Raw genomic sequence first — 20,634 nt, 5'->3', positions numbered from 1 at the left:
AGAGAGATATGGCAAGTGGGAACCAGAGGTCTAGAGAAGAGCGTCAAAGGATGCACAGGGACACAACGCAGTGAGCAATTAATGCCTGTTCCTGCACTATTGTGGTCAGTTGGAGCTTTATTATTGACTTCAGTGTGCTCAGGATGAAGTCCTTAGAGAGCCAGTGTAAGAAACAGAAACGTGGTTAGGGAGATAGACATCCACCCAGAAGCATCTCAGCTTCAAACCAATAACTCACGCTCTGTGGTGATTTTTCTGTGCGAGTTTAATTGACTGTACAGCTCCAGAACAGTTTATAAATTAAAATATTAGAAATGAGGGCAGAACCAGTAGTTCCTGCCAACACTGTTTTCAATAATGATGTTACATTTGCCACTTTACAGTTCTATGGATTCTGACCTGTCCCTTGAGAACTCAAACCTAGCTTAAGCTGTTCTAGTCACCTTCAAAAGCATGGTGGCATATAACCTAAACCTGTCTCATCCAGAGCTTCTGATCATTTCACAACCATTTTGTAGTTTCCTGCAGGTACAGTGTTCACCCCTCATTGTCTGTAACTGGATGAGTCAGACAATGGTCTGACAAAGCTGCTAGCTCCACAATGGAACTTCTTTCACCAGTTTCCCACTCTTACTGGTTTAAATGGACTAATTTTCTCTTCCACTATCTATGTCTTTTAACTATATTTAAAGAAGTTGTACAGGGAGAAGACATATTTGCTGCTTTTTGGTGTCCAATATCTCCTTTTACTGATTTTTTGATAGCTCTCCTAAGTCATCTCCTTAGCCAGGTTCACCAAAAGCCTCCTTTTGGGATTCAAGTTGTTTTTACATTCCCCCTTAGCCACTCTCCTACTGATCAGAGAAGAGCTGTGGAGGCAGCTCAGGGTTTGGTGAGTTGCGTTTGTTTGATTGACAGTGCTGGCTTTTGTAGTGCATGCAGACTGTGGTTGCTGGGCTTCTGATCTTTGGGATCCTTTAAATGCCAGAGCTAATCTCATCTTTAAAAAATTAGGTGGCCCTTTGTGTTGCTGACAGGGCTCAGACTTTGGCAGCCCCAGGTTTACATGTGGCCTATCTGAGGGGAGAGTGGGTGGAAAGGTGGCTGTAAACTCTTCTCAGCCAACATGGGGTTAGCTAGAGGATGAAATGGCCTCCCTTGTAACTTAGAACCTTGCCCCTCCCCCACACCTGGTAAGCCTGCCACCACTTTCCAAACTGACCTGGCCTGTACCAGGGAAGCAGAGCTTGTTATGCCAAGGATTCGTCTCTGTTAGGGGGAATCCTTGGCTGCCCCTCTAAGGCATCTTTCCTGCTCCGATAGCGGCACAAAGCAGCCAGAGCAGGGCCCAAGAATTGAGCCCATAGATTCAAAAATATAAACTAAGGGCTAGCTCCACAAGGCACTTAGACATCACAGTGCTCAGCATTGCAATGCCTAGCTTGTAGGTGCCCAGCCACCCTGTGGACTTCACAGCCCCATTACACACATAAGGGAATCGTAGAAGCCAGCAAGATGAGTCGGAGGGGAGCAGCTAAGCTAGCAAGTAGGAAACACTAGGCCGTGCCCCTCAAAGGGAGTCAGGTACCTATCTTTGCTCAGGACTCCCATTCACACCTTCTCTTCTGGAGCTAGGTGACTACACCAGGTCAGCCCTTTCTCCCCAGAAGCAAGAGACCCCACCCCATGACAGCCAATAGCCAAGTAGTTAAGGCACCTGGGATGCAAGAAACCTGTTTTCAAATTGCTGCTCTGCAGCAATGACTTGAACTTGGGTCACCCACCTCCAGGTGAGTGCCTAGAGTCAACCCCCTCTTTGTCAATGACTAATTCTTTATACAAAGTAAAACAGCGTCAACGGGAGAAAAACTACCTAGAAAGCCCTTTAGTGTGGGGACTTGGGCGCTCACCTGGGATGTAGGCGACCTGGATTCAAGTCTCTGCTCTGAATGAGGCAGAATGGGGATTGAAACGTGGGTATTCCTTGTGAGTGCTCAGAGCACTCGGCTATTGGGTATTCTGGGACATCCACCCAAAATTCCTGATCTGGTTACCCCGTCTGTCTTTTGTGCAGGGCTCAGACCCCTGTAGGCATGCTTGGAAAACACCTAATGGACTGGGCCCCACTGGGGAGACAGCTAGAGAAACTCCAATGTCTGAACTGCATTGGGGCTTAGGCTGAGTAGCTCAGGCCCGTGAAGATTTAGGCAGATTTGTACATTCCCACTGGCAGGCGCTGAGGCAGCTAGGGAATTTTACTGTCAGGCACTTAGACATCTATGGCATTTAGGCTCACACAGGGTTAAGCAGCAGCTGAGTATTTTGAGGATCTTGTGGTACCTAATTGTTGATTCAGGTGCCTAACGTGGCACTTAGGCACCAAAGTTTCTTGTGGATCTAACCCTGCAAGGTATAATGTGGCTTTTAGCCTGAGCTGTCAGTAGGGTGTACTACTTGCCCCCGTGGGAGCCAGGCTTGAAACACCCAAGCTGTCACATAGGGTGTACTTGCTACTCTCCTGTCGGGATGCCTGTGAGGCTGACCTGCTCAGTCAGGGGTCCTTGGGTCTGGAACATGCTTCCTGACTTGGTTCCTCAGAGCCCATGTTAGATGACGCTGCAAAGATCCACCTGTTTTCCAGGCTCTTCCTCTGGCAAGAAGCAGCCAGCCTATGGGGAAGGATGTCCATCACAGCAGCCACATAAGTGGGCAGGAAAGGGTGGGCTCTGTTTAATGCAGCTAGAGCATGAGAGGCACAAAAGATATTCCAAAATGTGTATAGTATATTTTGGGCACCAGAATTAAATGAATCTTGCTGATAACTCTGGAATCTATAGGTAACCATGGGGGATGCATACAAGAAATATACCCTAAAATCCACCGGAAAGCATGCACAGCCTTGCAGCAGCCCTTGTGGCCCTAAGAATCCTGCCTGATTAGAACTGACTTCTGACCATTACCAAGCTTTCATTGGCCCCATCACAAGCAATGCTCCATCTGTTCCTGCAGAATGGGATGAGGTGGTGTTGAAAAGATCACCCTTGCCTTTGTTCAATATGAGTTAGTTATTTTGGGGGGGACCCGTCCCAGAACACACTATCTCTGTTGACTGAATACATGGTGCTATAGAAGCAAACCTAGCGACACTTTTCAGATGAACAAAGATTACCTAGTATAGTGAATGTAAAACTACTCTGCTGGAACTAAATCCTTCATGGATGAATATGCAAATTAAACTGAGAAAAGTCTTCTGTGGTTGTAATGCATGTAGTCCACCAGACTCTAGGCAGTATTTGCCAGTTATGCAAGCTTTCTTAGATAAGGTTTTGTTGGTGAGGATTTGGGAGACTGCTTCAGAAGAACTGTACAAAATAGATCAGTAACCCTAACTGTAAGCAAGCAACCTTCTTTAGGAGAGCATGGGCTGAGGCACACTGGCTAGTATGTTTCATTACTTGGTCTATACATGATATAGAAGATTTTATGTGGTACAACTTGTATGGATTAGTTGGAGTTTGATGCTACAAAGGGTTGAGATATGGGCTTTTGTTATACCCAGCTGGCTAGAAGGTGTATGTAGAAAGTCTGATGTAATGAAGGATGCTGTTAATGTGCCCAAGATTTCAAGATGATGAAGAAAAGGTAAGCAGGCCCTGCTGTCTCCAAACTAGAGCTGCTGATGTAGCCAGAGTCCTAGCTCTGCAGCTGAGCTAGGACGCTCATAGACTACTAGGGATGAGTGAACAGTAGCTGTAATGGTTTGAAATCTGGATTCAGCAGTAGCTATAAGAAATCCAGAGCTTAAGAAGTGAGGTTCGTTGATTGCCTCTAGTCTAGACTGAGTCAGCAGGTGGGGAAGAAGGAGCTGTGCTCATTAAATGTGAATTGAGTCAGTCTCTCACTCCACATGCAGAAAACAAGTGAGAGGGAACAATACCTGCCATAAGTCTAATGTTCTGCTAACCCCTCAAAGTAAGGCCATGCCATGCATGGTCTTATATGCTAGCCTTATCTTGACCTATGCTTCCCAGTGGCAGCCGCACAGATGGCACATAACCTCACTGACTGATTTCAGGGACTTGCAATGTTTAGATACAACAGGCCAAGTTAAAGACACTGGAAACCTTCACTATGAATTACTTTTTGTTTTATACTTATATGACTGTCAGACCATTTGTCTCACTGGGACTTAATATTTGAGTGTGTTGATATCTAAAGTACTTCAGCAGTAAAGAACAAATCACCCTCTCCAGGAAATTACGCATACTACAACTTCACCATCCTTAATGAGTCTGACATTAGTCAATTTGAGGCTAGCCTAGTAATATGATAGCCATGCATTATGTAATTATGGGAACTCTGGTTTCTGGAACAGACTGAGGTTCCCAAGCTCAGCCCCAGCAATACTTGGGTTGGTCATCCATGTAACGAACTCAGGGTAGAGAACAGCCTGTGAGGTTGCAGTATCTACCACTCTTTCTGGGAGCCCTCAGAGGTGCCATATTGCACGGAAGTAAGTTTGAAAATGACTTTTCTTTAAGTACAACACACACAAAAATGCCATAAGGAATAGAGAAATGGTGAAACATACAGAACTACAGCTATGCCAGGCACTCAGTTGGAAACAAATTGACTCAACATGATTCCATGTCACATGCATTTTACTACCAGTCTTGCAGGTGGCTATTACCTATTGTTGATTTAACTAAGAGAGAATGTATTTGTATGATTCAAATGCACTTTCTATACCATCGAATAAGGAAACCAAAACTCTTTGCATAGACTAGAGGGAGAATGTCTTACAGAACTGAATATAGCTGAGGGGACAAAATTATTTCAGTGTTCAGAAGAAGGATGACTGAGGTATCATGGGATAGAATGTGAAAGAGGTTAGCCCTGGCATAAGGTGCTATGAAGGAATGGTGCCCACAGACACCCAGGCACAACTTAGTCCACGATGTAGAAAGTGTTGAGATAACATCATCAAAATCTCAACCTCAATGTGTCTTTCAAGACTGAAAGCATAGGTGCTGAAACTTGTAGTGTGGGTACCCCCTGGCTTGAAGTGCTTTCCATTATATACTTTACACGGTTTACAGTTTGGTTCAATGGCTCTCGGCACCCCCACTATAAAAATTGTTCCAGCATGCCTGACTGAAGGAGGAGGTTAAAGGACCTGCTCTGAGGCTTTATACCTGTTACTAAAGGCTCAGTCATGCAGTCTTTACTCAAGCAAAATTTCCATTCATTCCAATGGGAGCTTTGCCTGAATAAAAAAAGCACTGTGGGATTTAGCACCAAGCATCACATTAAATCAACCAAGAATCCCCATGTCAAGACACAGTCCTGGTTCCACTGAAGTCAATGGCAAACTCCAAATGATTTCAATTACAGCTAAATCAGGGCATCTCCATAGGGTGCGAAATCCTTCCCCACATGAAGCCAATGGCAAAATCCCATTGACTCCAATGGAGCCAGGATTTCACCTGCAATTCTTTTGAAAATAACGAATGCCCTCCATACTAATTCAGAATCTACAGATCTGTCATTCTGTCTTTTTATGGTGACCTGGTTTCAACTTTGCCCTTCCAACTTCCTCAGTAATTTACAGGGACAAATAGAGCAATACAACGCTCACTGGTTACAATAGAGCAATACAAAGCTCACCGAAGTCATAAGAATAGTGTGAAATTAAAATGACCCAAATATGGCAAATTCTAGCCTGCCTTAAGTATTTTGCCACCTATTAGCTTCAGTACAGTGGCTGAGGGAATAGGCTTGGGAAGAATATTCCCCTAAACCTTCATTTCAAGAAGGCTTCTCCATACAGCAGCCATTTTGACATAGACTGAATGGTTTGGAATCTAAGCCATGTAGTATTTTGCTTTGTTTTCCTGAATTCCAAAAGACAGCTATATTTTTCCATACAAGTAATCCAAAAATTAGACAAGTGCTCTGATACACTGCAAAGCCTCATTTCCTAACATTTAGTTTGCCTCTAAAGAATATATACATTTAAAATCACCTGGCTTTCCCAGCTTAGCTTACACTACCTTTTGCCTTTTACAATGCAGCAATATATGGCTTTAATTTAATGCTCATTTCCATAAGTAAATGAGAGATATTTCACATAAGAGATGTACAACTGTATCCAGAATTGTTGTATCAGACACTGTTGTATCAAATCTTTCAGAACCAACCATCTTGCAATTGAAAGGCTCTTACATACTTTGTTTTTATGGTGTACGAAGCAGCAATGGGATCCACTTGTTAGTTAATCATCTGATTAAACCAGGGACATCCAGAGTTGCCCAACTGAAGTCTATATTGGGGAATTAACAAAATCTTGATGGCCAGGGATCACATGTGCATACAAGAGACCAAATGTAGCCAGTCTCATCAGGAACACAAATGCATAGCCTACAGAGACATGAGTGGCTGTTTCGCAATGATCTGTTTTGAACTGAGGGGAGGCTGCCTGATCCAATTAGAGGGCTGCATGATGAAATCCATGGTCTCCACAGGCTGGATCTCTATATTAAAAGTGAGAATGGTCATGGACCATGTTGTGGAATGTGGCTTGCCATGCTTGGCCACACCTCCTATAAACATTCCAAGGGATACAACTTAGACCTGGTTTGTTTTTGAAAGTTAGTAGCCTGTGTCTATGTGACCCCCAGCTCCACAGATGAACAGCAGTGCTGTAAAATCTGGCCCTTCCCGCAGAGCCCTGGTGGGCAGGGGGAAGTGCAAACAGGAGAAGCTGGCCTCACCATCCCCACAGAGCTTGAGAGGTTGGTTAAAGAGCTGGCAGAAAATCCTGCCCTTACTCCCAGCTATGAGCTCTCCTACACCTCAGACTACAATTGCACAGGCTGCTGAGGGAGGCACCATGTGTAGTGGGCAACTGAGGCTGCAGGACACAACAGATTGAGAGGCTGAGAGCTCTGAGCGAGGAGACAGGCTCAGGGCACAGATTGAGCATATAGCGCTTGTGTTGTGCTTCATGTTAGGATCAGCCAGAGGGATCCAGAGGGATGTTAGGATCACCCAAAGGGAAGACACTCCTGCTCAGTGCCTGAGAGGTTGATGCTGGAGGGGTGGGCACGAGGGCAATTTGTTGCTGATAAGATGAGCGTTTCTTACTGATAGCAGTGCTGGAGTTGTTTCTGGGTGAATTCCTGTCTCCTGTGCAAAGGGAGCAGGGGAGATCTCCCTGTGAGACCAGGGGTGGGAGTAGGGAACTAATGGCTTGCCCACCCAGCATCCAAATAGCATACTGGGAAATGAACATGTTCTGCACTTGGGCACTGTATCTGCCATCCAGGGCAAATCTTTCTTCTTCAATGTAATATGCTGATAACAACTGCAGAGTGTACAGTTACTACAGGGGGAAGAGAGAGCTTCGGGAAATGCAGATTCCTGGGGCTTCAGGGTTTTCTGAGCACATTCAGCAGTGTGGGCTGTTATGCACTAGGAGAGCACTGGCACTCTCTTTACCTATCCGCTCATACCAAAGTTACTCATACAGAGTTATTAACTGTGCCATATTCAAAAGCAACCCTTGATTGATGTTTCCAGTAAAGCAGCAGTGTTGTGAATGGGAACAGGGTCTTCAGGCATGAAAATCATTTAAAAGACCAGTTAGGTCAGGATTGTTCCCTGTTCTTCTACTTTGTCTTGTCTGGCTTTAAATGCACCAAACCAAGGGTTTCCACTACTTCCTTCAGGAAGCTATTACAGAGGCTACCTGATGTCACCATTAGGGATAACTTAAACTTTAATTCAGGTGGACAGAAAATAGGTGAAGGATCCTAGTCTTATGACTGTACTGCATCTCAAATTTAACCTTTTATTTTTGCATTCAGATCATATGAGGCTAACAATGTCCCACCCCACAGCTGTCTCTTTCAATAATTATTCCTTGGACATAGTTAAAGTCATCCGGCAGCAGTGAGAAGCATATAAAACCCCCCAAACAATTGCATTTCATTTGGCTAATGCTCAGAATTTGCCGTCACATGTACTATTTTCTCTGACTCTAACTCCCTTTAACTGTGCCAAAGTTCTTTGGCTATTAGTAATGGGATGTCCTCGAAACCTACTGAAAAATAATCACTCCAGCATGTTTCTGAGGTGAATAAAAAACACTTAACAGATGTTTACTGATGAGATGTTTACAATTAAATATCTCTTCTGCTTTGACCAGCTGTTAAGACAACGAATTTTATCTGTCAGAAGCTCTCCAATTACATTGTTAAAAACCCTTAAAATTGCCCATATTTAAAGAGCAAAGTGCATGAGGCAGCTATATAGTTAAGGCTCCCAAGTGTTTCCATTCTAACCCCCCTTCAGACCCTCTCTTCATTCTATCACCATAATTTTCTGAAATTTGAATCTTTTCCAATGAAATTTTCCAGACCTAGTCTTTGTATAAAGGTGTGTGGGGGGGGGGGGTGTGTTGGGGGAGAGGGAGAAAAAGAGAGAAATTTGAATGAATATGGGTCAATTATTTTTGAGCGTGGAGAGACAAAGAAATACACTTTCCCTGTTACAGAAATAAAACCACACTTTCAGCTTTTTTTTTTTTTTAACATCTCTAGAGTCAAAGTATCCAAGGTAAATAAATAAGAGTCCCTGTTGAGTGTTCCAGTGAGAACTGATATTGGTTTGGCTGTTATCACTCATTGAAAATTGTTTTGGGCATGTGCAGTAACTTTAACAATACAAGACCAAACTTTTAAGTTCCACAGCTATAGAAGGCCACCATGAGTATCCTTGGGTAACTATCATAGCTGTGAATGGGAGGTGCACACTGAATGAGGCAGCATCCCGGAGAAAGGGTATAGTTGGAATCATGAATATCTTGTAACGTGCATTGTGGGACCTTGCCTCTTTCACTTTGCTCTTTAATTATGAGCAATTTTAAAGGATTTGGGAGGATTTTTGGAGCAGGGCGGGGGCGTTGTATGGTGCAAAAGGAACAAGGCAGGAATCCTCTTGCCCATTCGGCATCTGGGGCCACATACTCACACAAGTGGTCCTATTGACTTCTAACAGGACTACTTGTGACTAGATTACACATGTGTTTGCAGGTTGGGCTACTGATTGTAGCGTGAATAGCTAGATGGCAATGTTAGGCTGGTTCTAGGCACGTCCAGCTTCTGTGGCTGCAGGAGGACCCCAGTTCCCAGGGTGCTTACAGTGGTAGCAGGGATACAATTCCCTGATCTTTTAGCCAGAGACAGCCTGTGCCTGCCATTTGGGGTGGGACCGGGTAGTGCAAGGGCAGCTGGCTTCAGCAGTGTTATTGACCATGCTCAGTACAATCCAAGCAGCAAATCTGTGGGGGGGTCACGTGACCCTGCATCCTCACCCCTGCACGCATCAGCTCTGCCATCAGCAGCTGAGTCTCTTTATCAGAGTCCACACAGGGCTCCATGCGTCCTAGGGCCAGCCAGGCAATATAACGACAAGAATTGGTCACCAACAGTCTCAGGCTAGTGAGACCCCTATAATGGAATTTTTTAAAGGGTTGGACTTGAAGAGACAACCAAGCTATTAAATTAAAGGAGGCCCAACAGAAATGTTATCCTTGTGCCCTTCTATTGGACTGCCCTTTGGAGAACACAATTAAGGTAAAATGTGTGTGTTTCTGATCAAATTCCCACTATAATATGTGCACCTTTTCTTTTCCACAAGCCCTAGTAAAGCCTGAAGATTCCTCTTCTGTTTATTAGAAAGGAATATGTTTTATGGGACTCTACCAACTAACTATTCAAGAATAGCATCTGAAGCACCTATAACTGCCTTCTCGCTCATGGTCATCTGGCATGATAAAAAATAAAAGGGTTTGGTGAACCAAGACACACTGATTGAGAGAGAGATTGTGTAAGGTTGGTAGACATGTGGGAGGGTGATGCTATTATAGGACACTATCTAGATATGGTACTTTTTAATTACATATACTGGTTTATAACTTTCTGTTTGTACAGTCACTATAGTGTTTTGTTTGGATTTTGGTGGTGGAGCAGTTTATAATAAATGCAAATCATGTTCCCAACCTCATAGTTAAATGCCTGTACCGGACCAAGTTACTGTCATTATAGACAGCACTACGCCAGTCAGATAGTTCCAGTTTTACAGTACATTGTTACATCTATTTCTACCCTGAAGCTATGGTGCATGTGATGCTTTGCTTTCCAAATTCTCTGTTCTAAGAATAGCAGGCATACCAGTTCAGTAGATGTAGACTTTCTTTACATGTAAGCAATTTTTATTGGACTGTAGCTTTACTAGAAAAAGTTTTTAGCTGAGTTTATTTTGTACTACACCATAATTGAACTATAAAAGAGACAACTGACTTATCAAGACAACTGAGAAAATCAAATGCTATTTTAACACATGCAAAAAGGATCTCAGATTTAACATTTATTATTATCTAGTGGAACAAATTTGCAAAAGCCCACAGCCCATTTGTTTGCTTAGACACAGCAATACTAATCTAAAACATTTAACTTTTCCCCCATTTACACTGAGCCTCTTCTTAATACTTCTAGCAAGAACCAGAAAAATAACTACCTCTTTGCAAACCAGTTACATGAGTAGCTCCCACTGTTCTGTGTTCATCATAACTTCATACATATTTGTATTTTCTTCTCAAATGTCTGCCCTTAGAATTAGTCTTTCAGGATATTTTGGTACCAGGTACTGTACATGCAATTCTTTAAAAAATGAGGTAATTGAGATACAAACCAACTATCAAAAATGAAAAAAATCTCAATCTCACTAATCACTTGCATGATTAGTACCTTTGAACATGAACTCTTTACATTTAAATGGCAAATTTATGCAGTAAGGTGTCATGTATATGAGGAATCCTATTTATTATTAGATTCACTATTAGTCTAGACCAGTGGTTCCCAAACTTGTTCCGCCACTTGTGCAGGGAAAGCCTCTAGTGGGCTGCGCCGGTTTGTTTACCTGCCACGTCCGCAGGTTTGGCCGATCGCGGCTCCCAGTGGCTGTGGTTCGCTGCTCCAAGCCAATGGGAGCTGCTGGAAGCAGTGGCCAGTATGTCCCTTGGCCCGTGCTGCTTCCAGCAGCTCCCATTGGCCTGGAGCAGCGAACCACGGCCACTGGGAGCTGTGATCGGCCAAACCTGCGGATGCAGCAGGTAAACAAACTGGCCCGGCCCGCCAGGGGCTTTCCCTGCACATGTTGCAGAACAAATTTGGGAACCACTGGTCTAGGTCATCAATATCTTTTAAGTAAACTTTTAGCAGCAGTAAAGCTCAGATTAAAAAAAGCAGTTGGCAATCGTATGTAAATTGGAACACACTTGAAAAATCCACTCTTCTGCAGTGAATAGGAAACTTTTTCCTAGGAAAGTGAGATTAATTCTGCAGAATCTTAAATTTCATTAAGAAAAAAGCTGCTAGTCCTCATGGCTGCAAAGAAAACCTTCTAAACGTGAACCAAATGCAAACTGATGCAGTGAAGTCTTCCCCAGTCAGCAGACACACAGCTCCAGTGCTTCTGCTGCTGTTCAGAACTTTCCCAAGATAGAGCAATGAAAATTGGGAGCTTAAATTCACAACTTTTGCTAGACACTAAAAATCATGGTCTTAATAAAGACATTGGATTTATGGTTTATTACAACAATCTGTAACACACTTACTCCCCTTTTTGTCCTACTACTACAGGGGTGTTAATGGGCCACTTCTCCTTGAATGGTCCCTGAGAATATATGCTAACTACTTATGCTAAACTATCTGTTAGATCTTGAATTTAGCTGTGACACTAGTCCTGAGGAAAGCCTCTGTGTGGCTGGAAAGTTTGTCTCCCTCACCAACAGAAGTTGGTCCAATAAAAGATATTATCTCCCCCACCTTGTCTCTTAGCTGTAGCTCACGAAAGCTTATGCTCTAATAAATTTGTTAGTCTCTAAGGTGCCACGGGTACTCCTTTTCTTTTTGCAAATACAGACTAACACGGCTGCTACTCTGAAACCTGTCTTTACTGATGTTAGTCAGATTCATTCAGCTGGTACTTAGGAAAGCTATGAGCAATGGCAGGGGAAGGCATTAGGGAGGAGCACTCAAAAACAGACGCTGGGTAAAATTAGACAAGCATAGACCGCACTCTCACACCATAGCCAGGAAGCCCTGGTGTACAGGATAGAAGGGAGGGAGAGACTATGCCTTCACCTTTCCAGCAGCCAGGGAAATTTGAAGCCCCCTTCAAAACCATCAGACTTCTACTGACTAGAAGCTGATATGAAAGACGGAGTGCCTTGAGTTTAGTTCTGGGACAGTATCTTAATAGAAAGACCTGCACTTTCCTCCTTCCCAGCTAATGATTTGGCTTCATAGATACTAAGGTCAGAAGGGACCATTCTGATCATCTAGTCCGACCTCCTGCACAGCGCAGGCCACAGAATCTCACCCACCCCCTCCTATAAAAAACCTCACCTATGTCTGAGCTATTGAAGTCCTTAAATCGTGGTTTAAAGACTTCAAGGAGCAGAGAAGCCTCCCTCAAGTCACCCATGCCCCATGCTACAGAGGAAGGCGAAAAACCTCCAGGGCCTCTCCAATCTGCCCTGGAGGAAAATTCCTTCCCGACCCCAAATATGGCGATCAGCTAAACCCTGAGCATATGGGCAAGATTCACCAGCCAGATACTACAGAAAATTCTTTCCTGGGTTCACTTGACTGTTGCCTGCAGACAGGGAATCAACCCAGTTTTTCCTAAGAAATTTTAGATTTTTTTTTCTTCCCCACAAAAAGTCAGTTTTGGCTGGAAAAACAAAATGAAAACTGAAAGATGTTGGTTTTCATTTTTTTGTTGAAAATCTGGAAAATTTTGAATGAAACAAATTTTCTAGAGTCCATTGTAGTCTAAAAATAAATTTGGATGGTATGGTAACCAACCCTACCCACCACCTTTAAATAAAGCAACAGGTGGTAAATATCAAATAGAAACAGAAATGCAGACAAGCTGCTGCTGCTACTTGAGGGAAATAGTCAGTTGTCTCAGTCCTGTAGAGTGGTAGAGGAGCTGTTAGTTTATTTGTATCGTTACTGGTGTGGCTTGGCATGTTCTCTCTTGATATCGTTACTCTCCTGGGAGCCCAGCAAAAATAGATTTAGGGAAGATGATCCCCTTATGCAAGCAAAAAGGGCTTGAATAGTTTACCTGGGATTAAAACCAATATGATGATGTGGACCCAGAAAAGGAAGCCCCCATCCATCCTGACATAGGTATCCCTCCTCCTCCTGTCAAGGGATGGTAGTGAACTCTAAGTTGCCAGATTTGACTTTCTACCTTTGTTGCAACTCCTTCCTCTTTAATAAGTTTTGATAAGTTGGCTCTGTCCAACACAGGTTGGAAAGATCGGAACAAGGGCTCCAGCTGAAACTTTATACCCACCCTCCCCTTCAAAAAAGCTGTTCCGACCTTTCTTTGATTAGTGTCAGCCTGCTTATCTCTGACACACCCCCTCACAAAAGTGAGGAGGGGAAAACTTCTTATTTCTCCAAGCATCTTTTAATGGCCTGAACAACAGTAGCACCACTTAGCGCTTGGCTGATTGCAGTAGTACTCCCACAGGGGAATACAGGAAGCTTTTTTTTTTTCTTTTAATGGGAAGGCATAAACAATGGTTTTCCCCTAACAAGGAGTGTTTCTATCCTGGAGGGAAAGAGTCTATAATCCATCTGCTGAAAAACACCATGCAATCTAGCGCAATCCTTGATTGGCATAGCAGGGATGTTTTGGTCAGTCTTTAGGCGCAGTAGCAGAGTTGTATGGCATATTATGTTTACTGCCTCGCTCGCTAGAAACGGCATACACAATCAGCTTAGTTGCAAAAGAAAGAGAGAGGTTTTCATCCAAGTAGGGCACATGGTTATTTTGTCTTGGACAGTTGGAGACAACCTTTCTGACTGGCTAGGAATCTGTAAACCACATAATGCTCATGTTAAAAGAATCTGGTCCAAGTTTCTTCTTTTATGACTGTTTGGTTTTCTTGCTTCCCTTTTTCAAACTTCATTGTAATCAACATTAATCAAGATAAATATTTACTTCAGTTCAAACATATCGGCTTTAATTGCTAACAGGGCTATAAACGACATTTATTATGGTACACAAGAAAACCTAAACAGGTGTTAACATTTAAATACAGAATCCATAATTAGATGTTAGGCTTGTAACATCATTGAAAAGTCATTAAAAGCTATTGAGAAAAATAACAGGTACATGTACAGCTAATGTACTCTTATTCTTTCTTAAGTTCTTTAAGTATTAAAATTAAGCAGTTACTATTTGGTTGGGGATTTTAAATTGCAGAATCAATTTGTCAAATATTCAGATCAGACTACTTAATCAGCTGTGGGTGGTCATTTCCTAACTGATACGTGTTATAATGGAGCACGGGGGGGAGGGGGTATCATAAATTCAGTTGTAAAAAACTAAATAAGCACACAATTAATGAAAGAGCAGTTTCAAAGTAAATCAAATGAACAACTATATTAATTCAGTTCAAAATTAGGGCCTGATCCTGTGGCCTTTGGTCATGCAATGAGCCCTTTACCCAGCAGTTGTTCCAGGCTTATATTGTGCAGAATTGGATCTTTATGGAGGAAGAGGTTGCCAAATACTTGCTAGCGAGGCAAGGGCCTTTTGTGCCAATTCTAGAAATCAATAAGTTAGTACAGTCTGCCCTACATATTCAGAGATTGAGCATCTTATATAACTAGTTACAAAATGATCCCATTTTTAGTTCTGATCCTTTCATATGGAAGTGCAATCATGTACAATAAAGTGGAATAATTATGCTGATAATTATTCAAAAACTACAATGACCAGAAAAGTGGGCACTTTTCTTTTTTAGGCAGAAACCATGCGGCACTGAAGCAAGCATTCACTTTTCTTGCACTTAAGGTCACAAACTTATGTAAGTCAAAAATATTGGGCCTGCCAAAAACATCATGCTGCACTCTCCCAAATAAAAGGACACTGTTATTCTTACAAGGAAAGGTTTGACAGGACAGGAAGTAGGCAGGGTCAGAGAAGTTTATTTAATACTGAAACTTATTTAACCATCTTGAAGCCAAAATACAATGGCAGTTTAAAACAAACAAACAATCTATCAAAAAAAGACAGATGCAGAATACCTATAAACTATTACAGGCGATCCAGCCAATACAAAACCCGGAGAACCTTCCTAAAAACTCCCATAATTCTGCCATGTTACTGTATCTCATCTGCACTTTACTAAGTGAAGTTAAGTATTTTTAAAATGTACGTTCAGAACTCACAGCAAAAGGCAGCCAAATTAGACAGCCCAATACAAAGGCTCAAAACTAGCTTCATTGTAATGCAATCATTAAGTAAATTGCATTCCACTGAAAGTAGGGGGTTGGGGAAGGGAGTAGAGAGAGAATATGAAAGATAGGAAAAATGTTGCTGTTACAATTTTTCCATTTTTTGTTTTGTTTTGTTGAAACACAGCAGGAGAGCAAAGCCACAGACTTCTCTACTGTTCTTGTATGCCAGGAGGGATTATGCAAACGCTGCAACCACCCAAATCTTATTTAAATTATAGTCATTGTTCCCTTTTTAAATGGTTATACTTTTGCCTGCTTTCACTCAAATATTGCTGCATCTTACTTTCTGCCAAAACAGTCCCATTGGGAGTCATCCACTCTTAATTATAGATGAACAACTTGAAAAATATCTCTTGCAAAAAAAGATGCAGGATGGAAAAGCAAACTTTAAGTGCCACCTAGTGGCTAATTTATTAAAAACATTTGAAAGGGCCAAAAATAATTCTGAGACCCGAAGAAGAAGTCTGTGTAAGCTCTAAAGCTTGTCTCTCTAAGAGAAGTTGGTCCAATAAGAGATATTCTCTTCCCCACCTTGCCTCTCTAATATGCTGGAACCAACAAGACTACATTCTGCATACAAAAATAATTCTGAGCATACCCCAGGGCAATGCATTTGTTATATCTATGCATGGGCTGTGGAGGCTGTGTTCAGATTCACAGACAGGTTACAGGGTTTAGTATGGTATGGAATAAGCTGGAGGGCTTGGATTCAATGGTATCAATGATTTTTAAGCAGTCCTTGTAAGATTTTTGGCCCCAAATGGAGATATTGAATGGTAGAACTCTCATAGCCTGTTCCTTCAGGAGTTTCACATCATGTAAAAGATGTGTGTTTCAAGCTGTCAGCTGCATTTCAATTCAAACTAGAAAACAGTCTCCTGGGAGTAAAATCAAGGCATGGATTTGGTGCCAAGCATCTGAATTTGAAAGCCACCCTTTCCGTGCAGATTGATTAGGGTATGGAATTGAGGTTCAGGTTTCATCCAACTCTAGTTATAACAAGACCATTTCTTAAACAGGACACCAGATCTTTGTGTCGTAATTTCCTTTCCTTTCCCTGAGGGAAGGGTCTTCATTGATCATGAGAATTCCCATCAATCTTTACTTTTTCTCTCCATGAAGGCACCAGATCCCACTTATTCATGCTGAAGAGCCTTGGAGAAGGAGCCATCCCATCTTTGCCTGCTTTGTATTCATCCCTAGGTGTCCACACCAAAGTCCTCTCTCTCTCCCCTCTGGGGATACAACACTACCTCTAAAGCAGTCCCAGTGGTTGATGTTTTAAATTAAATCAAGTTCAGACTAAACGTGCTGAAGGGAGATGAGGAAAATGTTTCATCCTGCATAAACATTTTGATTGAAGTGATTTTATTGTGAATTAAGCAAGCAAGCCTCCGATTTCTTGGTACCTTTCACCTTTGCTCCTCCCCCATCCCCACCTAGCAGGCCTTGCCTACTTAACAACTTGAACTTGGGCACTGAAAGCGCTTTAAATTGAAGTACTGTATTTTCCTCATAGATGAGCCATCCTATAGCAGGTATGGCAGATTGCAAACAACCTGTCCACTGCTCTAATCTGGAAAAACGACTAGCTAGGTGCAAGTAACAGCTATTCAGAACAGTCCTTAGCTTCTCCTGAACCGTGGTGGCCAAACACATGGAAACTACACAAACTAGTTTCATAAACGTGTACAGCTAGCTTATGTCACTACAGAGTGAAAACCACCTGGTGTAACAGCAACACAGCAAGCAAGCACCACTGTGCTGTCCAGCCTTTTGTTCTTTTTTAAAAGCTAATTTGTACTTAATTTGAATGGTTTCAAAAAAAACATGTTGATGGCAGCATTTCTATAGACTATTGTGATGCAAAAGCCATCCCCCACTAGTTATGTTCAATCAGGGCAGTAAATGTATATTATTAAAATGGGATTAAATTAAATCTGTACACTAACATTCTTAAAACACTTGCTCCCACACATCCCAGATTTTTAAACTGGCTTGTAAGAACCCTTTTCCTCTTGGCCTAGTTCCATGTCCCTGCTCTGGTGGGAATAATATTTGCATAAATACAAACCAAATCTGGTTGGCAAGGAGAGGGAAATGAATCCAGCTGAACACTGCATGGCCAGACTGGAAAGACTCGGAACAGCTACTCCAAAAAGGCATTTTCCTTGATACTTGCAGGATTTCAATCAGAAATTCCAGTGGGAGTTAATGGCCAGTTTCACCACTAACTCTTGTCTGTATATTGTGTGCATGTGTAATGTTGGAGGCTCAGCTGGATGGCAAGTTACAATATGGCTCCATAGCAAGTCAGAAAGAGGAAACGTAGATTTCAACAAAAGGGCAGAACCTCTGCTTCAGTGTTTCTTAAATCTATGGGCCTCACTGTGCAGTTGGGGGAGAGGGGATGTGATAATGCCAGCAAACCCTTCTCCCACGTGGGAAGAGATTTACTTCAAAAGTAGTGACTATTTTTATTAACTTTCCCCCTTCCATGAAGGGAGCCTGTAGGCCTTAATCTACAGTTAGTGGGCTTTCCACAGTAAATGTTAAGCCTAACTGCAAAATAATGAATGGTAAACAGTTTACTCCATGGTTCTTTGGATTACAGAAGTTAGGTGCTTATAAAAAGTAACCAGCCTCTTCACAAGAGAATAAAGATTTGCCATTCAAAACTATAATATTGAATCAGATACACAGCTCCAAAGCCATGGAGACTGGGAGAGAGGGGACACTCAGTAAGCGACTCTAGTTGAAGAGTTCTCCTCAGCACTGTGGTTTGATTCACACAGGGAGTTCAGTTTGTCATGAACTAAAAGGCAGTGTAATTTCCCTTTGAAGTGGGTGGACTTTTTCTCAGATCGTTATTGGCATGAGTCCTGCAGCTTCACTTCAGCTACATACTGACTTTTCTGAATAGGTAGTGAGAAATGGACTATGGAGTGAAACATTTCAAGTTTTTCTGATTCTCTGCCAAGGATTCGCAATGGTCCACATATGTAGGGAGTTGTTTTACAGTACATGCATAACTAACCACCTCTATAAAATATCATAGTTATTGCATACACCCTTTCTTGTTCATGAAATTACACTCTAAAGCTCTTTCTACTGAAAGTGAGCTCACTAAACTCTTCCCTCCCCTTTAACATTTGCAATATTTTAGGTATTCCTTAATGAACAGGAAATGCTGTATGTAGTGGGATCACTTATCTAAAAGTACAATATCATTTATATGCGTAAGTTCTATCCTAAAACAGAACCTAACTTCACAGTCTTTGACAAGTACAGCTGCTTTGGCAGGTCATAAAGGGCAAGATAACTGAGCTGTCTTGGACCTGACTTTCTAACCGTTGTAAAGAGCAGGACTAGCACTTAAAGATGGATTCAAAAGTTGGTCACTGAGACATGCCCTCATCAAACTGTCTCAGACAGGAAATGGGCTGTTTCATGGTGAGCCAACTTCTGTAAGGCCCTCATGATCAAATACCTTAAGCACGTCTCAGAAAGAAAAAGCAGTCACTACAGCTAGATGTACATGAGAGGAAAGTTCTCTATCCTGGCCAACCCAAAGAAATCTGGTCACTTGGTATTTAGGTTCCAAATTCCAACAGACACTAGAACAACTACAAGATGCAAGAGATAAGTGGCATTAACATACTGAGAAACTGGCATGGATAACGATGCCATATACGATATTGAGTAAGAGTCTGGATCTTCAGCATTATATGATTTAGGCCTAGAAGAGGGGAAAGGACTAAAAGCACTCAGGCCACAAAGCTTGAGACAGGAAGTCTGCATTAGTGCTTACTTGGATATAACTTAAGTTGCTTGGGGGTGTGGAAAAAGCCACGGCCCTGAGGGATAGCAAGTTACACTGATGCAAGCATAGGCATGACCTGTACTATGTCAGCAGGAGATGCTCCCCCACTGCCATAGCTACCATTGCTCGGGAATGTGGAGTAATTCTCCAGACAGGAGAGCTCTCTTCCATTGGCAATGTGTGCACTAGCAGTGCTACAGCAGCACTGCTGTAATAATTCTAGTGTAGACCTGCCCTGTGGAGGAGCATCCTCATCATAATCCTATAGGCCTATATATCCCTTAACTTTGTCAGCAATGGGAAGTTGTAAAGTACAGACATCCTTAAATGAAAGTTTCCATGGATTTGCAACATTCACAAACTTTTTTCTTATTATTGATGTGCCATATGATACAGGCAACTGTAGGAAAATTAATCAATTCTTCCCCGGGTGTGGTGGTGGTTTTATTTAAAAAAAAACAAACAAACAAAAAAAAACACGACTTCCCCACAACTCTTCTAGCCATTTTACAGAAAAGACTACTTCACATTCCTTCCTCCTTACCCCTTTTATAGTGCATGTTCCTTCACTTGTATGTTGATAGATCAGTTAAGTTATAGATTTCCTACACTTTAAGAAATAATTAGGCTTGGGATAGACTCCAAAACTTTCTGCTAATTGGTGTAATGACTGTTACCTAAAAGACTACTCTGGATGGACCATTCCAGTAATTATTCAGAGTCCCCTTTCTGTGAAGTATTTATTCACACATCACCCTATATGAACTATTTTTGTTGACGTGACATGTCTATTCTTTGCATGTACCAAAGCCACCTATATGTGAAGGATTGTATTTATAGACCAAACTGCAACTAAACAAACCTTGTTTGTTGGATGTTGAATGACAGTTTGTCATCTTTACAACACCTGAGGATCAAATTTCTCCAACATAACTATCTTTTGAACATTATACTGAAGTCTCTCAGGCATGAAAGACTTGTGTAGAGACATTGAAAAGATGCTTAATTGTAGTATGAGGTGGTCACATTTTTACCAGAAAGACAGAATGACATGACTTCAGAAATACCGATTCATTGACAAGTTTTGTATTAAGCAATCTTTACACCATGCAGTATCAGGGCATAAGCTAAATTGTTAGTTTCCAAAAAGTGAGTTATTTTTCTTAATCTGCTGCAAGATAGCTTCACACACTTTTCTCTTGCAAAATAGTACTTATCTGAAGATGTCAGAAAATCTAGCTGGCACAAAGGTGGTGTAATTAGTACCATTAAACTTCCATATCAATAGAAACACTGGTTCAGAATCCTAGGAGTTAAACAAAAAATACTTTGTCAAATCTCTTGTGCAGATTTCTCTGTACTGCAAGCCAGCATGCTGTTCAACATCACTTGCTCTCAGTTTGGAAGTGGACAAGAGGG

This window comes from Dermochelys coriacea, chromosome 10 (genome assembly GCF_009764565.3).
Source record: "Dermochelys coriacea isolate rDerCor1 chromosome 10, rDerCor1.pri.v4, whole genome shotgun sequence".
Lineage (NCBI taxonomy): Eukaryota > Metazoa > Chordata > Testudines > Dermochelyidae > Dermochelys > Dermochelys coriacea.
This window is presented reverse-complemented; position numbering follows the sequence as displayed.